This window comes from Ictidomys tridecemlineatus, chromosome 14, assembly GCF_052094955.1.
Source record: "Ictidomys tridecemlineatus isolate mIctTri1 chromosome 14, mIctTri1.hap1, whole genome shotgun sequence".
NCBI classification, from domain to species: domain Eukaryota; kingdom Metazoa; phylum Chordata; class Mammalia; order Rodentia; family Sciuridae; genus Ictidomys; species Ictidomys tridecemlineatus.
The window spans coordinates 60,819,481-60,838,263 of NC_135490.1; positions in this window are offsets into that span (position 1 = coordinate 60,819,481).

Here is an 18,783-nt window from a genome sequence, read left to right on the forward strand (position 1 = left end):
ATTAAAAATATAATACATTTAATTTATAATTTTAATTTATAATTTTTAATTTATAATACAGAAGACTATGTATGGTAATTTTCTTCCAAATCCATAGATGAGCACAAAATGTTTGTAGATAGACTTTTTTTTTTTTTTCCTGGAGCACATCCTCAGAGTAGTCTACAAGGCCCTGTATCATCTGGTCTTTGCTTATATCACTACCCTTATACCTTGCCACTATACCCCCTCAGGTCTGCTCTCATTTCAATCACTAGTGTTCATCAATCTAAAGGCTCAGGTCATTTGCATTTGCTATGTCTGTAATCTACATCCATGCTATTAGTAGACTGGCTGCCTCAGGCATCAGGTCACATGTCTCTTTCTTTGGGGTGGCTCTCACAATCCTATCTAAGTTGGAATCAACCAGTTATTTTCTAATTCAACAACTTGTTATTTTACTTGATAGTCCTTAAAAATGTGGTTCTAAACCCAGAGTTGTATTCTTTCCCTGAAACACAGTGAGCATTATCTATAGATATTTTTGATGGTCAAAACAGTGGGGAGAGGAGGGACTGCTACTAACATCTGAGGGGTGGAGGCCAGGGATGCAAGTAAACTTCTTCCAATGCACAGGAAATCCTCAACAAAGAATTATATTGCCCCAAATATCAATAATTATGAAGTTGAGAAATCCTGACTCAAAACAGTTGTTTTATTTGTCAATTCCTTTGTTTAATATATTATCCTGCTACACTGCAAGCTGAAAGATGGTAAAGATGAATCACTCTTAGTCATCATTTTATACTTCATACCTCAACCAGTACATGGCATGTAACAGATGGTTAATAAACACTTGTGGAAGCAAAGAAGATCCAACTACAATTAAGGACAAAGCTGTGGCTTACAGGCTTTTGAAATGCAAATGGGAAAAGGTCACATTCCAAATTTAGCAGAAGGCAGTATTCAGTAAATTATTAAGGGAATGATTTTCCCATTAAAATCAAAAGGTTTCATCAGTATTTGATATGTAGTTTGTTCTAGCTGAAGACAACTGCACATAATAGTAAGCAGATCAACGATGGTTAGAGGAACAGTTGGTCAAGGTGGTTCAGTGTGGCTGAGGTTACACAACTAATATTCCTGGAATGGTCACAATCCAGAAAAGAAGCTGTAGTGTGATTAAAGTAGTCTCCATTTTGATCCCTGATGCATGTTACTAAGTTTTTTTTTTTTAGCATAAACTCCAATAAATTCACAGATATATATGCATAAATTATATACATATAATAGAGACATTTACTTTGGCTGGAGTATATAAGGGAACACAACCAAGTGGCATTCATTAATAGTAGATATAAATCCATACACCAAAAGATTTTATTGATAATTTCTAAAAATTATGGTAACTTCTCACTACATTGCCATTATTTTCTCCCTTGTGAAAACTTAGAGACTCTGTATAGGAAAGGTAGACTGTCTTCTCTGTTAATCTGTACCTGTACCTGCATTATTACCTTTAATCAGCAATGTATTTATACACGAAATATTAAGCTAGTTGTATGTTTTTGAGAGTTAGTCATATCTAAAAAATACATTTTACAAATTCATTAACCAGGTAAATATAAACTATAAAATATTGTGTCATCCTAAAAGCAAATGAGGACACTGCGGTTAATCTGTGTATGTGGCAAAGTTCCTTCCTCATATACTATGTATGACTTGTGATCCATGGAAAGTAGGGGAAAAAATGAGAATCTGCTAATGTGACTGTACACATAACTTTGTTGCTTTCTCCAAATTAAAAAAAGGATGTCTAATATGTTTTTCATTTACACTAGAGGATTACTTTACATAATTCATCCAGGAGGCACATGTACCTCTCTCTGGCATCACTGACACAAAAGGACAGGCAAGATTACTAGTGTGCCCTTCCATCAAGGGTTGAGGTTCTTAGGAAGCAAGAGCTCAGGGAAAAGATATCCTTAGGTGAATGTGGAATATTTATACCATAAAATTTGTTCTATTTTGAGCTCTTTGAGGGTAAGTAAAATGATATATTCTCCTTTCTGAGGCTGTGGAAGCTGACCCAAAAGGAACTCAATTAATATTTCCTAAATGAACAAACACATGACCACAAAGAGCAAAAAAAGATGCTGTGAAACAGACTCAACAATGATATAAAAGGAATAAAACTAAAATCTGGTATGATTATCATTAGGTTTAGGTACAAGCATAAGTAGCTTGACAGTATCTGTAGCAAGCAACTTTTGAGGCCTCGTAAGTATATATCTATAAAAGAAAAAAATCAAATTCAGAATAAGAAAAGTCAAGAAAGAAACCCTATGGCTTCTCTTGTTTCTTTCTGCTAATATCTACCTTTCTATCCGTGCCTAATACATATGATCTCCATGAATCTAGCTGATATAATTTCACATTTTGTAAAAGGAAAAAAACAGCAAAAATATAAATATGAATTGCAAGAACTGATATGATGATGTAATCACAAGCAAAAAATAAAATTTGTAGTATCGTTATTTTCAATAAATCCTGGATCTGAAATATTTTTATCTGTAAAATAATTACTTAAGTGTATCTCTTTAATTAAGATACAATAATGAGCCAATAATTAAGTTATTCTTCATTTTAGGAATAAATAAATAAATGAACACTTAAATCTTGCTTTTGAGTTCAGTAATCTTAAAAAAAAATGAGCCAGTGAGGTAAGCATTATTTTGGATGGAAAGGTGCAGGTCCAGGAACACCTAAGAGAACTGCTCCTTAGAATTGCTCCTAAGACGCAATTCCTAAAGGTTTTGTTTTTTTCACACAGTACCTTGAAATTCTGATTAGTTGTGTTATTGTTGGTGAAAGTCTCACCAAAAATTTAGCACAATCATATCATATTCAAGATGAATGATTATTTTTTAATTAACCATCAACCACACTTATCTTAAGGAAACGCATGATCTTATAAGCAACATGCCCTAGGGTCAGCTTAGGAGAAGGGGTTTAATAAATTGATGCCATTTCATCTTTGCTCTTTGTTACCCTCAAATAAGCCTCTTTTGCTTACATAAGAGCCTGGTGTAAAGAGTGCTCAATATGACAGGTCAATGTTGAGAAGATTGGGAGCAACAAGATAAACAACTTCCTCTGTCTTCTTACTAATTCATTCAGAACATTATATACACTGAAATGTATCAGCATCCTAAGACTCTAATAATCCTCCTTTTTTCCTTCTATTTGTAAATATCTCGTTTCTGCTCCTTGTTCCACCATCAAGATAAAGGACTTTTTATATATTTCAAGCCAGAATTTCTTTGGCCTGGGAGACTAAACCCACAACAGATAGGCCTTATGGTAATACCCATGCAGGGGTTGCTGCACAATTGTAAGTGTGACAGAAGTGACTACCTTTTAGTACCAGAACATACCTGTCATAGAACTGGTTAAGCCCCTCTGGTGCTTTACCTACACACAGGGATTGTTTAGCATTTATATGTATCATCATCTAATGGAAAATTAGGAATCTAGTTGGCAACACCTGTGCTATATACAGAAGACTTAATATCTTGATCAATGAAGGATCCACAGATGCCCTGAAATTCAGTCCTCAGGAGGTGATTGTTATTATCCTCCACAATTAGAAACTGTCATACACAAAATCATTAAAATATATAAAAGATATGATTCAGTTAACTACCACCTGGACAAAATATGTGTTTGTTTGTGGAGAGCAGGGAGAGTATAAGATACCAATTCTTAAATTTAAGGAAATGACAGCAATTTCTTTTTTTTTTATTTTTTTATTTTATTTTATTTTATTTTTTTTATTGGTTGTTCAAAACATTACAAAGCTATTGACATATCATGTTTCATACATTAGATTCAAGTTGGTTATGAACTCCCATTTTTACCCCAAATACAGATTGCAGAATCACATCTGTTACATATCCACATTTTTACATAATGCCCTATTAGTATCTGTTGTATTCTGCTCCCTTTCCTATCCTCTACTATCCCCCCTCCCCTCCCCTCCCATCTTGTCTCTCTACCCCGTCTACTGTATCTTAACCTCTTCAGCTCTGGTTGCTAAGTTACCGTGACATACCACTGTGTATGCTTTTCAGTTTTTGGTTTTGGACCTGACAGTTTGATTAATTCTCTGGAGTGCAAAAATCTTCACACTGAATATTTAAAAATTTCACACGTGTGCACACACAAATACGCCCACTCACCCGGCACCCCATTATTGCTTCTGATTTATAAAATCTGTTTTATAATTATATTGACACATGTAGGTGGAAACCTAAAATGACACTTCATTGTGGGGAATAAAGAACTCCCCCCTCTGGAGGAGAGAAAATCCTCTACTATGTGATGTTTCTTGAAAGTGTCCTTAAATATACCACAGTTCACTCTTTCCTAATAGAACACATTTCTCCCCTTTAATGTGTTCATTTAACCCTTGACTTTGTATCTAAGAAATATGGAAAAATAAATCAAGGGTTATTTAATAGTTGTCATTGCTTTTACTTCCTCTGCATGTCTTACTTTCTGTGTGATTGAGTTCAAAGGTGTCCATAAATATTACTGTGAGTTGGTGACTAGTGGGCTGTGGGCTATGAGATGTATCTATAAGGGGATATGTCAATGAAAGATAGACAGATCAGCCAGGCTCAAAATCCCAGGACACTGCACAGGAGATAATGTTAAACACACACACACACACACACACACACACACAGGTATATATATATATTTAAAAATGGCTTCCCAAGTCATGCTGTTGTCTTGTTCTTCAATATTTCAGTGCAGTGACTCTAAATGCAAAAGACATTGCATTCCTTTCTCAGTCTGGATGGATTTCTGGATTTTTAAACTTTTTAAAACAAAGAGTGACAACTTGAAATTATTACTAACAACACAAAATGAATTTTTATGATACTGGTAAGAAAGGATTCAAAGTAACAGGTTTATATCGGGGCATATGTAGACAAAGCTAATTTAGATGGTGAACAGAATTTGCCTATTATTATTGCTGCTGTTCTGTTATCCAAAGTCTTGCATCTGATCTCTAGGGAGTGGCTAAAGAAGTTAGAATCTATGGTTCTGTTGATCAGGTAACAAAAAGAAATCTGACTGGTTTATACTTTGTTTGACTTTTTGATTTTATTTTTGTAAACTAAGAATATGATCATGCTTCTAAGGGCTGATCTAAGCATGTGAGTCTGTTAACAGATAAGGAAGAGTTGATAAAGTTGGAAATTGTTCTATAAGACTATAAACTCAACTGCATCCATTCTTTTTCCCCAGTCTTTCTACTAGAATAGCTTAAAGTTTCCTCCTGTAAACAAAATTCAATTCCTTGTTTGTGTGCTGGATTCCATTCCTTCTCAACGTCCCAAGAATATCCCTCTTATAGATCATCTGTCTTTGGATTGCATCATTAATCAGCCTCTTCCACCACTACCAATTTATTATGATTAGTAGATAAACATGCTCTAGAATCTCCCATCTTATAAAAACTTCATTTAATTTCCTGTCCCCTTTGAAGTACTGTCACATTCCTTTGCCTCCTTGAAAGCAAAAGCTCTGTGCTCAAAGTTTAATTTTATTTTTAATTGACAAAAATAATTATTTGCATGTGTGGGATACAATGTGATGTTTCAATACAGGTATACACTGTGGAATGATCAAATCAGGCTAACTAGCATATGCATCATATAAAATATTTATAATTTCTTTGGGTGAGAACTTTTAAAGCCCTCTCTTTTCGCTATCTTGGAAGATAAAATTGTTCACAATAAGGGGGGACCTAGGGAAGAGGAGAATTACTTTAGATGAGGCAGAGTGGAGTGAAAGGAGGGGGGATATGAGGGCAGAAAGGATAGTAGAGTGAATCAGACATTATTATCCTATGTACATATATAACTATACGACTGGTGAGATCTTACATCATGTACAACCAGAAGAATGAGATTTTATACTCCATCTATGTATGATGTATCAAACTTCATTCTACTGTCATGTAGAACAAATAAAAAAGTTATTAACTATGTTGTCCTGTGTACCAAGAAACTAGAACTTATTTCTCCTATGTAACTGTAACTTTGTACCTATCCATCAGCATATTCCCTTTCCTCCTCCAACCTCAACCCAAAGTTCTTGAAACAATTATCTGCACTTGCCATTTACACTAGCTCAACTACCATTCATTATTTTATCTCTCTTCATTTAATATTAAATTTTAAATTTGACATTTTTTTCCAACTTCCTATCATTATCCACCAACTCCAACAATTCAAATGAGACTGCACTTGTCAAATCCCTAATGGCTTTTGTGGTTACAAAGTATGAAGATAACATCTTCCTCAATCTCTCAGCACCTCCAACAGGGATGCTACCTCCTTTCTGAAATATGGAGTTTTTTTGGCCTTCACATAAGTATACTATATCAATTTTATTTATACCTCAGAGTCTTCTCTCCTTTTTAGTCTTTTGCAGATTCCTTTCTTTCCACTCAACTTCTAAATGTTGGGGTTGTTGAGGCCTCCCTTTACAACTTTACTATTTCTTCTTAGAAGGTATGTTTATCTCATGTCTTTAAATTATATGTATATGTTTATGACTCCCAAAGTTTTATCTTTAATAGTCCAGATATCTAGAATAAATCCCAGGCACATATATTCAACTACATATGTTGAACTTAAAGAATTCCCAAGGCATCACATTCAAGCACCAACTTCTGATTTCTCTTCCTCCTATACAATTGTTCTTTTCCTAATCTTCCATATCTTAGTAAAAGATATTGTAATCCATTCACTTGCACAAGTAAGAATGCTATTGGAATCCCTGATTGCTTCTTATTCTCCAAAACATTGGAAATTCTGTTCATCCTAGTTTTGAAATATATTTCAAATGTCTACTTCTGGTATGACTGTGGTAATAACCTAAATGGTCTTCCTGCTTCAACTCTTGCTACACATCTCCAATCCGTTCCACATTTTAGAATCATGTTTTTTAAATACTTCACATCATTCTCTATTTAAACTGTTATGTTACTCCCTATTTAAAATTCTTCAATGGCATCACACAGGTTTTAGAATTTAATCCATATTCCTAACCTTCAAAATCTTCATTCTTTTGTCTATGCTCTGACTCCATTTCCACGATGCTCCACTCTCTTTCTTTTCACCTCAAAGCCTTCCCATTTGTAATTCTTCCTAGAATAAAGATTTGTCATTCTCATATCACTTAATAAAACAGCTTCTTTTCAGTCTTCTCAATGTGAACCGAGGAGTCTCTAGATACCTTATTATTTGACTTATTCCCCTATTTATTCTCAACCAGAGCTCACAGTTTATTCTCTCCACAGGGATTTAACATGATTTATATCAATATTTCTTTATTGATTAATTTATTTGTTTGCAGGCTGCCTTCTCATTAGACCATACACATCACTGGTGCCTGCTAACACAGCCAGATAAAATAATTATTTGTTGATCAAATGAATGATTGTTGTGACCAATAGATACATACTAGGAAGGTAAAATGGGTACAGAATGACACGAACTGGCTAAGAAAGTGCTTTAGTTTAGCAATCAGTCCATCTTTGAGTTCCCAGAGGTTGCTGAGGAACTCAAAGAAAATCTGTACAATGTATGAATTTAGTTGACCAGAATTTTGGATCACCCTGTGTAGTAAAGTTAAGAATGTCTACTTTGCCTTCCATCTAACCTAATCTTATAATTGAAAAAATACATCAAAGTAATAAAATTTCAAAATAACAGTCTAGGTCCTTGAAAATGGGTTTTGCTAGATTTAATGATGAGTTGGTTTCTATGTACCATAGTTCAGATGAAGCACTGAGGCAGATGAAATGGCCAACATGGAGAAAATGTTGACAGGGTGTTTGATCCATCAAATCTTTGTATACACATTTCTTACAGAAGAGAGGTTTTCAGTTGTCAAAGGAAGATAGCCTACTACTATTGAGCAAGACAGCTTCAACACTTCTCTTCACTCTCTTTTGATGTAATTCTACCAAACAATTTCAAATATAAAATATAGTTGACAGCTATAATGGAAAGAGGGTGGGACTTCATAAGTTAGACTTTAAGTTTTTCAAAGGGAAGGGCTGCAAGTTGCAAGAGAAATGCATTTAGGAAGCTTTATTTTTTCCACTTATCAGATAAGTGGAAAAACCATAGACTGCGTCAGACTGTACCGATTAAACTGCTCCTAATAAGAAAGTAACCAAGTAAATAAAAAGTTGGTTAAGGCAAGCCACTCTAAATAAAAAGCTATAGTGCAGTAGACACTGAGTGTGGGTCTGTACACCTTATTAAACTCTCCTTTTTGCGATTAAAAGGAATAATCAGAAAGTAATCAATACAGAAAACCAAACAGAATATACTCCCTTGTTTAAGTGAGAAGATCTGCATTTTTCTAAATAAGAAAGCAGCAGAGAAGGGAGGAAGGAAAAACAAACAAAAAGTAGAAAATATAAAAAAATATTCTGCAAGATAATGAGAATTTAAGCTATGGAAGATACAGCTATTTTTTAAAAAAATGATTCATGACTAGTACAGAAGTTTCACAGAGTGTGGTTAATATACTCAAAATTCATAAAAACAGACTTCAAATTAAGAGATGAGCATGACAAAAATAATAACAGAAAACTGAAATTTAAAAGGTGCTAAATTGAAGACAGGCATAAATAAATAGAAAACTGAAAGAGAACAAGCAAGATTGTACCACAAGTATAAATGCAATACTGTGATGAAATAAGTATTATTTGCCATAAAGAGCAGAATAATCACTGGTGTATATTGTATTGTACATAAGATATTGCAGACGTTCTTCCAGGACATGGAGGGACACAAAGGAATTAGTAAGAGAGGTTATACATATGGAAGACAAAGTTTGAACATCAAAAATGTGGGGAACTAATATTCAATAAGAAGAAATGAAAACATAAATGAGAATAAAGGTATAATCAACATAAAATTTCTCAAGTTCATAAGAGACCTAAAAAAAATAATAATCAAAATAACAACCTAGCAAAACTAACAAAAAGAGACACCTAGGTAAACATATTCTTGTATAAGCATAGAACTTTTAAGATAAAAGCTACCAGCCTTTCAATTCTCCCCACCCCCCACCCCCCACCAGGTTTTCTCTCCCAAACTCACCTGTTACCCCCATCTGGTCTCTCAGTTACCTCTGTTGGGTTCTTTTTCATCCAGCAACAAGAAACATGAAGGCAGAGGTTGAAGGGAGAGGAAGCAGGAAGGGGACTGGCAGGAGGAGAAGCAGAAAACCTCACTCACAAAGACCGTAGAATTTAACAGTTCTCCCTCCCAGGACCCTTCTATCTTAGCTCCCAAATCAATCTGCGGAGCCTCGACACCAAAGCGGGCCCTTATGTGATGACGTCAGGTGCACAGCGTCTTCCGCAGCACCACTTCCGCTTCCGGCCTGTGAATTGCTGAGGTGAGCCCTAGTCATCCTTCAGCTCTACCCTTGGCCCTGTGATGTAAGATCCCAGCAAGGACGGTGCAGACCAGGAATTCAGAGGGACTGAGAAGTTTTAGTGACTGTGAAGTTTGAAGACCTAGTTCCTTACTCAGCGCCCCAGCCTTTAAAATTGGAAAGGTAATAACTGGTAAATTCGAGTTTCCAGTCAAGCCAGGTATAATGCCAGAAAGATCATCTTAGAGCCAAGAAAGAAATCATAATTCTAACAAAACAAATCCTGGAGTGCTCGTGATGACACAGACAACATTGATACTTCCATTTTTTGAGAATGCTAACATCTTCAAAGAGTAGCATGCGCCTCATGTTGCAAACCAGTGTTGGGATGGCATACTAGGGGGTTACAGATCCGTTTGTTAGTCCCAGGCGTGGTATTGAGTTGGGCAGCAGAAACTGCAAGGGACTTCAAATCAGCATAGGCCTGGAGAGAGGAAGGAGTACAGTGTAGCAGGTGCCATTAACATATAGACTACACCTGTGTATTGTGGACACCAGTGTAGACCCAGCTGCTTGGGAGACTGAAGCAGAACGTTTGCTTGAGCCTGTGAGATCTAGGCTAGCCTTGGCAACATAGTGAGACCCTGTTTCAAAACAAAGTAAGCAAGCAAAAAGGAAAAAAAAAAGCAAAAAGTGGACTAGAGAGACAAGGAAAGAACAAGATCATAGATGCAAAGATATGTTCACAGCTCTCATAAGACAGTTGCTACTCCATGTAATTTTAGACCTTATAGAGGACCCCAGACCCCAGTCACACTCTGACCTAAAGTGAATTTGATACCTGGAAGACATCTAAAAAATAGATTACTGTACTTTCTTGTGTAGCCTAGTTTAGCTGAGCTCAGTTGTTTTGAAAAATGTGTCTTGAGACTGGGGGAGAGTGCTGATTTGGCTGGGAAGACACTAGAGCTAGGAAAGAGGTTAGAAAAGGAACAGTAGAAATGGTAACATCTGCTGGGTAACCAACATTAGGAAGGTTCTGTGGTGAGATACTCAAGGTGGCAGAGGAAATAAAAAAACAGAAACAACAAACAAACACACAAAAACAACCCAAGAAAGTTGAATAAGGACTGAAAGTGAGTTATAGCAGTCTGATATTTCAGCCTCCTCAGAAACGCTGAAAACACCAAGAAGGAAGAATGAGAAAGTGAAAAAAAAAATCTACAAAATAAACCAATGAACCATTGTACAAAGAGAAAGACTCTTCTCCTCTATCTAGGCTTCTTAACCCATTTAATCTCATCTTTAAAAAGTGACAACATCTCCATCATGTAGACCTCTTGGGTAAAGCAAAACTTCAGTACTTCCCTTTCACAATACTTTCAGGAAGCAGCTAAATATAGCGATGGTGATATACTAGCTCCAATCTGTGTAGGCAAGAGATTCCTAAGAAAGAAAAGAAAGATTGAAGTGGGAAGTCCATTGGTGATCCAAGGAGATGGACCAATCAAAAGCCACTGAAAAGATTCTGAAAAGAAAAGGAGCCCAAAATAACAAGATTCCAGATTTGTACTTCAGCAAAGAAACCAGAGGTGAATTCAGTTCGTTAAGCAAGAAAGAGTTGATTAGGAAAATAAAAACAAACTAAGGAAATATAATAAACAGAATTCCACTTGGCCCTCTCTATCTTGAGTTATTTTGGAACTCTCAAATCCAACCCAGTAGCCACTGCCCATGTGTAGGCATTTCAATTTTAATTATTTAATCAATTACAATTAAGTAAAATTAATTGCAATAACCATACTTAGAGTGTTTGGTGGCATCATGAGGCTGATTGCTACTGTAGTTATTGTATTGAACAATACAGATATAGGATATTCCCATCACGGCAGAAAGTTCTATTGGACAGGTATATCCTAGAGCAAATCAAGACTTTCTCTGGATAATAGAAATTAAAGTGCTGCATACATGTAGACAAAAAGTAAGTATAAAGGAACAAAGAGTACCTGGGCCTTACTCTTACAAACCTGAACATCAGAAAATAAATCAGTTACAGTTCATGTGAAAGGAAAAGAAAGAATTGTGATGTGAACATGACCAGAAACTATAGTACATCTATTTATTTATTTTTCTTTGGAGAAAAATATTTAACCATATCTTCTGTAACTTAGGAATAAATTTAAACAAAAGAACTCAAGAATGAGGCAATTGTATTTAAAGGCTGGGATAAACCTTGGCACTAATTAAACATTTTTATAATAATAAATGAAATCAAAATTAAGTATCAAGAATAATCCTGGATGATATACAGTAATACAAGATGTATATCATAAATGACATTACTACTGGTAATATGATTCTGGTCAGGTTATTTTTTTCAAAGTGTATATGGGAAGTTGGAGGCATGGATGTAGTAAGAGTAAAAGCATACCTTTTTCCTAATTTTGTATGGGCGGGGAGTAAATTATTTCTTTTGTTTCAATGATGTATTAAGAAAATTTATAATTCTAAATATATGAAAATATGTACTGTTAAGCACTTTGTGTATTTATATAACTTATTAGGGAAATTTAAAAAATAGCAAATGAAGCACATTTAGAAAACACCTGATCATAGAGGAATGGAAGAGTAAAAGCCAAAAGCATAATAAAAAATTATGACATGTCACCACGTAGAGGTTGAAAGCTCATATTATTTAAAACAATGAAAGCACAAAATTCATGTGTTTTTTTAATGAGAAATGACTCTTAAATCATTTCATTAAACTGTTAAAAATTAGACAAAGATTTATCAGACAATACCAACAAAAAAGAACACCAGAGCTGCCACATGCATGAAAATTAAATCAATTCCCAAAAGCAATAAATGGACAGGGGGGATTTATTTTATTTTGATGAAAATACAACAGATATGAACCTTGATATACCAAATATAGAATTTAAGTATTCCCAATGAATGCTTTTAAACATGCAAGGAAAATTCAACAGAGCTATAATAGTAGGGGATTTTTTTAACATACACTTATTTATTTATTTACTTACTTTAATGTGGTGCTGAGGATCCAACCCAGTGCCTCAAAGCTGCAAGGAAAGCGCTCTACTGCTGAGCCACAACCGCAGCCCCATAGCGGGAGATTTTTTTTTTTTTTCAGAGTAGAGATTAGAAGTTTATTAAAGGACAGCAGAAAAGACTTCTCCCGGAGGAAAAAGGGGACCCAAGAGGTGGAATCTGTGGAAGTGCAGTTGTTTCCCCTTTTTATAGTTTTGGTGATGGAATGTAGGTTGGAAGGCCCAAGGGGTAGGACACAGGTGGGCCAAAGAAGTAATCTGGGCAGAAAGGACTTCTGATTCAGCACCTCCAAGTTTGCTGGGGGCTGTTCATTAACACTTCTTTGAGGTGGACTTTGGCCTAGGGCCTTTTCGGACTTCGTTAACATTCCATGAGTTGTCCTGCGTTTCCCGGAATCATTCTCAGCATGGCCTCCATTTTAGATTTCACTCGGTATTAGACCCGATTTACCTAACTACACTGACTACCTAATTTTAAATATGGCTTCATTCCCCCTTCTAATTTTGGAACTCCTTACTGCTGTAAGGAAGGGGGGGCAAAGAAAATCTTTCTGGCTTCTTCAGGCTGAAAAGGGATGGTGTGGGGCAAGCAATTTGGAGTCCCCCTTTAAAAATCGGGTCTATCGAGTGGTCCATGATAGAAGTCTGATTGAGAAGTAATAGACTGGAAGGCCATTTGAGTGATGGGTGGTCTGTAAGAGAAACAAGAGTTCATTAGTACTGGAACCATATTGATGCAGCAATAAATCCCATAGCACAGGAATATGCCAATGAGTATGATGGCAAAGACAAAGACTAACAATGTTTTCCACCAGGAAGTACCAAGAACCAGGAGCTAAGATATTGTTTCCATGACAAAGTTGCTGAGGACATGGCTTCTATCTGAGCATGTAAATCTTTAAGGATATTTATCACATTGCCAGAGTTGAAAGGGATGTAAACACAACATTTAACTTTTAGGGTTACAGATGTCCTTTTCCTTAAGGTACAGTTTAATAATTTAATATCATCTGATCTTGCAAAATCCTTTTACTAGTATGACCTCTGTGTCTAATAGAGAAATCTTTAATTCTGTTACTTAGGGCTGGATAACCATACCAGCAAACATTAAGCCTACCTGTGTAGGTTAGAAATAAAGGCCTTAAACTAAAAACTACTCTGGCAGTTCCTTTTGATAGTTATCAGGCATTCCTGTCTGAGAATCTCTTTTGTAGTCTCCAGTTTACTTATTTATGGAAGTTATATTTAACTATTATTATCATTTAAAATGCCTAGGAATAGTTGTGTTTTGGCTTTGACTGTCTTTGCTAAGTGTTTAAGATGAAGCAAGTCAAACTGACTTTTGTTTCTATCGATTGTTAACAGTCAGCTGAGTTTCCCTGGGTGTCCTCGGGGAACTTTACAGTAGATTCTCAGTTCTGCTAGTGCCATTTGCGCTGCTAGTGCCATTCTTGCTAGGATGGGTCCAGGCCTTGCTTGACCATGTGGCTTCCCTCGGAAGCATCAGGGATGTCTCCCTTTTTTCATGACCCTCCTCTTCACAGCAAATGCACTGATTGGCTTTCTGTCTTCCTCTGGTCTCATTAATCTCCCTGATCAGGAGGTTATGTGGCCTAGAGTTGCAAAGCTCTTTGGAGAAGGCCCCTATTCCCTGATTCAGTCTGACTCAGAGGGCAAGAGCCAAATATTGGTTTTCTTGGCCATTTTAATTTAACTTTAATTTTAAAACTTAATCTTAAACATCCAGCAAATAAGTTTTAACAGCCTTATACTAAGAGTACTGGGCTTTAATGTCTATCTCTCTCTCCTGTAGGTGATAACTCCTTATCTTAAATTAACCCAGGTTGTGTGTTTTTAAAACAGTACCTCTGCAAAACATTAAAAGGCAATCTTTAAACCATTTATAAGAAAACTACAAAATAAAATTAACTAGGGTAAAAACTAAGTTTATATGATAGCTACCTTGAATTTTGGTGGAGTTATACATTTTAATTCCCTGTTTGAGATCCTGGTAATCATGACAGAAACTAACATTTGGACACAACTTTAAATGTACTGAAATCTCTTTTGTAGTCTCCAGTGACTACTCCTTTCATAGTCACATTCACAAGAGATGGGACATAGAGCCTTATCTCAAGTAAGGCGGGGCTCATAAATCTTAAATACTGTAGTTCTGAAACTGATCTTTGTTTTTTAAACATCATTTTACAAAGCCTACATAAATTGTTCAAGTTTACATGAATATTAGTTAACACAATATAATATCACACCTAAAACATGAATTAAAGAAAAGCTGAAAGCTTTTAACCTCTTGTAGAAAAGTAGCAAAGTATTTTTGTGTTTTACAATAAAACCTTCACACAGATTAGGCTCTCATTAACTTAAAAATACATTTAAATTGTATCCCAATGTAAAAGGTAACATAGAACTTTATATAACTTATTGATAATAAGTCCAGTTATAGAACACAAATGATATAAATAAATCTCCAACATGTTTTTCATGTTAAGTCTAAAATTACCATACAACTTTAGATCACAGCTTGATATAATGCCCTTTCTAAAGCTTCTACCTTACAGACTTTTATACCTGGAAGATATGAACACATTAATATAGCACCAATTACATTGATGTTTTTATATTAACCAACTTTAGCTTTTAAAGAAAAAACATAGCACAATACTCAACAGTACTTGTTTATCCAGCTGTTTAATTTCTTTAAGATTACTTGCTCAAAAACTTACAATTATAACCAATTTACACAGACCTTCTTTATATCATTTACTTAAATCCTCTTAATTACTTAATCATATAGACTCTTATCCAGAAACACATTTTCCCTCTATTAAATCCATATCTAGAACATTTTAGTTTCTTTTTTCATCTGTTAACCTTCTGTTCACATTTTGAAACAATACTTGTAAATGTTTGAATTTAAGTAGCTTATTTCATAGATATCAACATTTTATTAGGTTTTATTTTTGAATACCTAGAAAAACTTAAGCTTAATTTTAAAGACATCTTTTCTTTCATCTATTTACCAAATTTAAATTGAGCCATTTGAATCATGTGAATCAAAGATATTTGGATCCATTTTTTAAATTTTTCATGAGTGCTCCTCATATATCTATCAATTGTCATATCACTGCATGATATATGGATATACATACATACAGACATACCGACATACAACATGTAACACAAGTGTAACACATAACACAATAGTAAAGGCCTTGTAGCTTTTTCAGGTGAAATCTCATTGCAATGTTTAACAAAAACCTCCAGTTGATCAAAAATAGAACTTATCAGAAAAACATATTTTTAAAGAAATCTTAGTTTTTGACAGGTCATTTAGAGGAAAAGAATAGATTAAAATTAATAATAAATTTAGTTACAGATTTTTGAGTATGCCTGGCATTGGGCCAGGCCCTAATGATTCAATAGTAAAAAGTATAAATATAGCACTTGTACTTTAGAGCTTAGTGAATATAGAAAAATTAGTGACAAAGATGCACATGTATTAAGTATGAGTATAAAGACTCTACATGTATGTATTTATATCCTCTGGAGAACATACTGCCTTTTAAGTATGAATTGAAAATTACTTAGAATGAAGGTAAGTGAGAAAAATAAGCAGTTTTTAGTTATTTATATACATAGGACTTTTTCAATTTAACATTATAAAATTAGAAATTGATTACAAAAAAAACTATAGAAATTAAGCTTTATTGAATTGGAAAAAAATCAACTCTCCTAAATAACTAAAATAAAATATTACAATTGCAGCTTCATATTATTTAGGAATTAAGCACAATGAGAGCTTTATATTATTATGCATGATAATTTATAATACATGGTCAAATCTTTACTCAGAGAAAATTCTGTATTCTAAAATTCTTATTAAATATAAGTGAGCCAATCATTTTGTTCTAAGTATAGAATAAGATCAAGAAAATGCTCCATCGAATTTAAAATTAAAACAGAAAATAGGCTGGAAGAGGTACATACTTTTGTAATTCTAGCTGTCTGTAAGGTTGAAGCAGGAAGATTACACTTTTGAGGCCAGCCTCAACAACTTAATGAGACCCTGTTCCCAAGTGAAAAATAAAAAGGGCTGGAAGCATAGCTTACTGGTAGAGTGCCTGCTGTTCAATCCTTGTACAACAAAAAGTAAAACCTAAAACACCGAATTAGAAAACAAAAAGTAGAATAGCTATATATAATAACACAAGCTATAAAAATATGTAAGTGAATTTGAAAGGCATATAAGAAAACAAAAAAGTATATATGTGTGTATAAAACATATGTATGTATAAAAATTATGCATAACAACACACTCAGATACCTGGTAAAAATTATATTACAAATATATCAAGAAAGAACTTCTTATATGTTATTTAGAAATAAATATTAAAAGCAATACACATTATCTCTATGAATAAAACTACAAAAAACCCCAAAACTGTAAATTATGATGTATATAAACAAATAAATTCCTGGAAAGGAAAACTCAATATTGGAAATGCATCATTTCTCATTATGTTATTCTAAACTATTAAGGAAATAAAAAGCATCAGTAGGATTTGGAGGGATTGGTAACTATTGTCAAGGTTATTTAAAAGTTCACCTAAGAACAAATCAATGTAAAAATAACTAAAATATCATTTTAATTTTGTTGTGATTACAGGTTCCAGTGCCCTTGGACAAGGATGCAGCAATGCACCTATAGTTAAACAAGTTGAGCTCATTACTCATCATGTTATGGGAGATTGTGTGGCATAGGTATGATGATGCTGCCTTGGTAAGAGTTTGCTATTAAGGACTTATTCTTGTATTTCAACATTGGTTGGTTGATTTGGGGGACAGTCTTTGAAAAGACAGGTTTATTATGGATTTAATGCTAAAAGAAAATGAGGGATATTTCAATAATTTGGTGTTTTTAGTTTTAGCTATAGGGAGGACAGGCTAGAGTAAGATTAAAATTGATTTTAAAAAAGCAGCATTCACTCATCCAGGAGAGGGGGATGTTTGGTATTTTGTAATTTGCACTATAAATGTGCTTAGATAAGCAGTTGTCTTCTCACTTCATCATGGTCTCACAGTGACTTCCTGTGAAATTGGTGTTCCGTTTGATTATTTATGTCCAGCGAGAAAATGAGAGCTTAGCTTTGAATGCCAGGTCAACTTCTAACAGCTCTGTGGCCTACTTGAAATTGTTAGGTCAACTTCTAGATCTTGGAGGCTTCTTATTTTCTTTCTCACAATCATATTTGCTGCTATATTAGTTTTTCAATTATTTAAGCTATTTTTTAATTCTTGTTTTCCTTTTCTGATTTCTTCTTAAAATACAGCTTTTTATTAAATATTCTTTAGTGGTTTCCCTTAAAATTTTTAATAGTGTTTATTTTTAAAAAATGTTATTGTACATACTATTTTTTCTCATCTCTTTTTTAGAGGAAACTATGTAGGTCATTAGTAATATTGCAAATAAACAAACCGCATTTAAATTCTACTAACATATTTTCCAGTTCTTTATTTACGGTTATTTTTTGTGTTCCCTTGTTTTGTTTTGTTTTGTTTTGTTTTCCAGGTTCTATAGATCCTTTTAGACATTATTTTACATGGGGTTTGTAAATATGTAGATTATCTTATTTGTGTGTTGCTAACAGATTTTCAGGAATTTGTGTTGTAGTTCAACCATTTGCATAGTGAGATTCTGAGTTTTGTTTTTAGCAGTCCCAGCTCTGTGATTTATAGGAGATATGAGACTTTTTCAAGGCAAATATAGAAGGTTTCTTGTCAAATATACAGCACTTAATCTGGGAATTAAAATTTCTGATATCATTATTTCCTTTCTATAATTTGCCCAGTGAAATTAGAAGCAATCAGCTGATCTTGTTTCCTACTCCTTAGTTTGATAAAATTGTTCAAAGGTCTCATGTTAATAGTTAAGCAGAACATTCTTTATAAATATTAGGAAGAGCTAGTGTCGATATTACTTCTATTCCTACTTAGACACCCTGGCATAGATTATTTGTGCCATCTTTAGTACTATAGTCATTTGTGCATTTAAATCTAACCAGTTTAGTTAACCTTCGTTTTCTATTTCTATTGGGATACCAGAACTGCAGATTCAATGTGAAAGACCCATCCTTAAGATTCTGTTCCTCTAATACCTAATTGTCAAAACCTATATTAAATCTCAGTACCAAAATCCCTGTTCCATAGAAACAGAACTCATTGTGTGTGTGTGTGT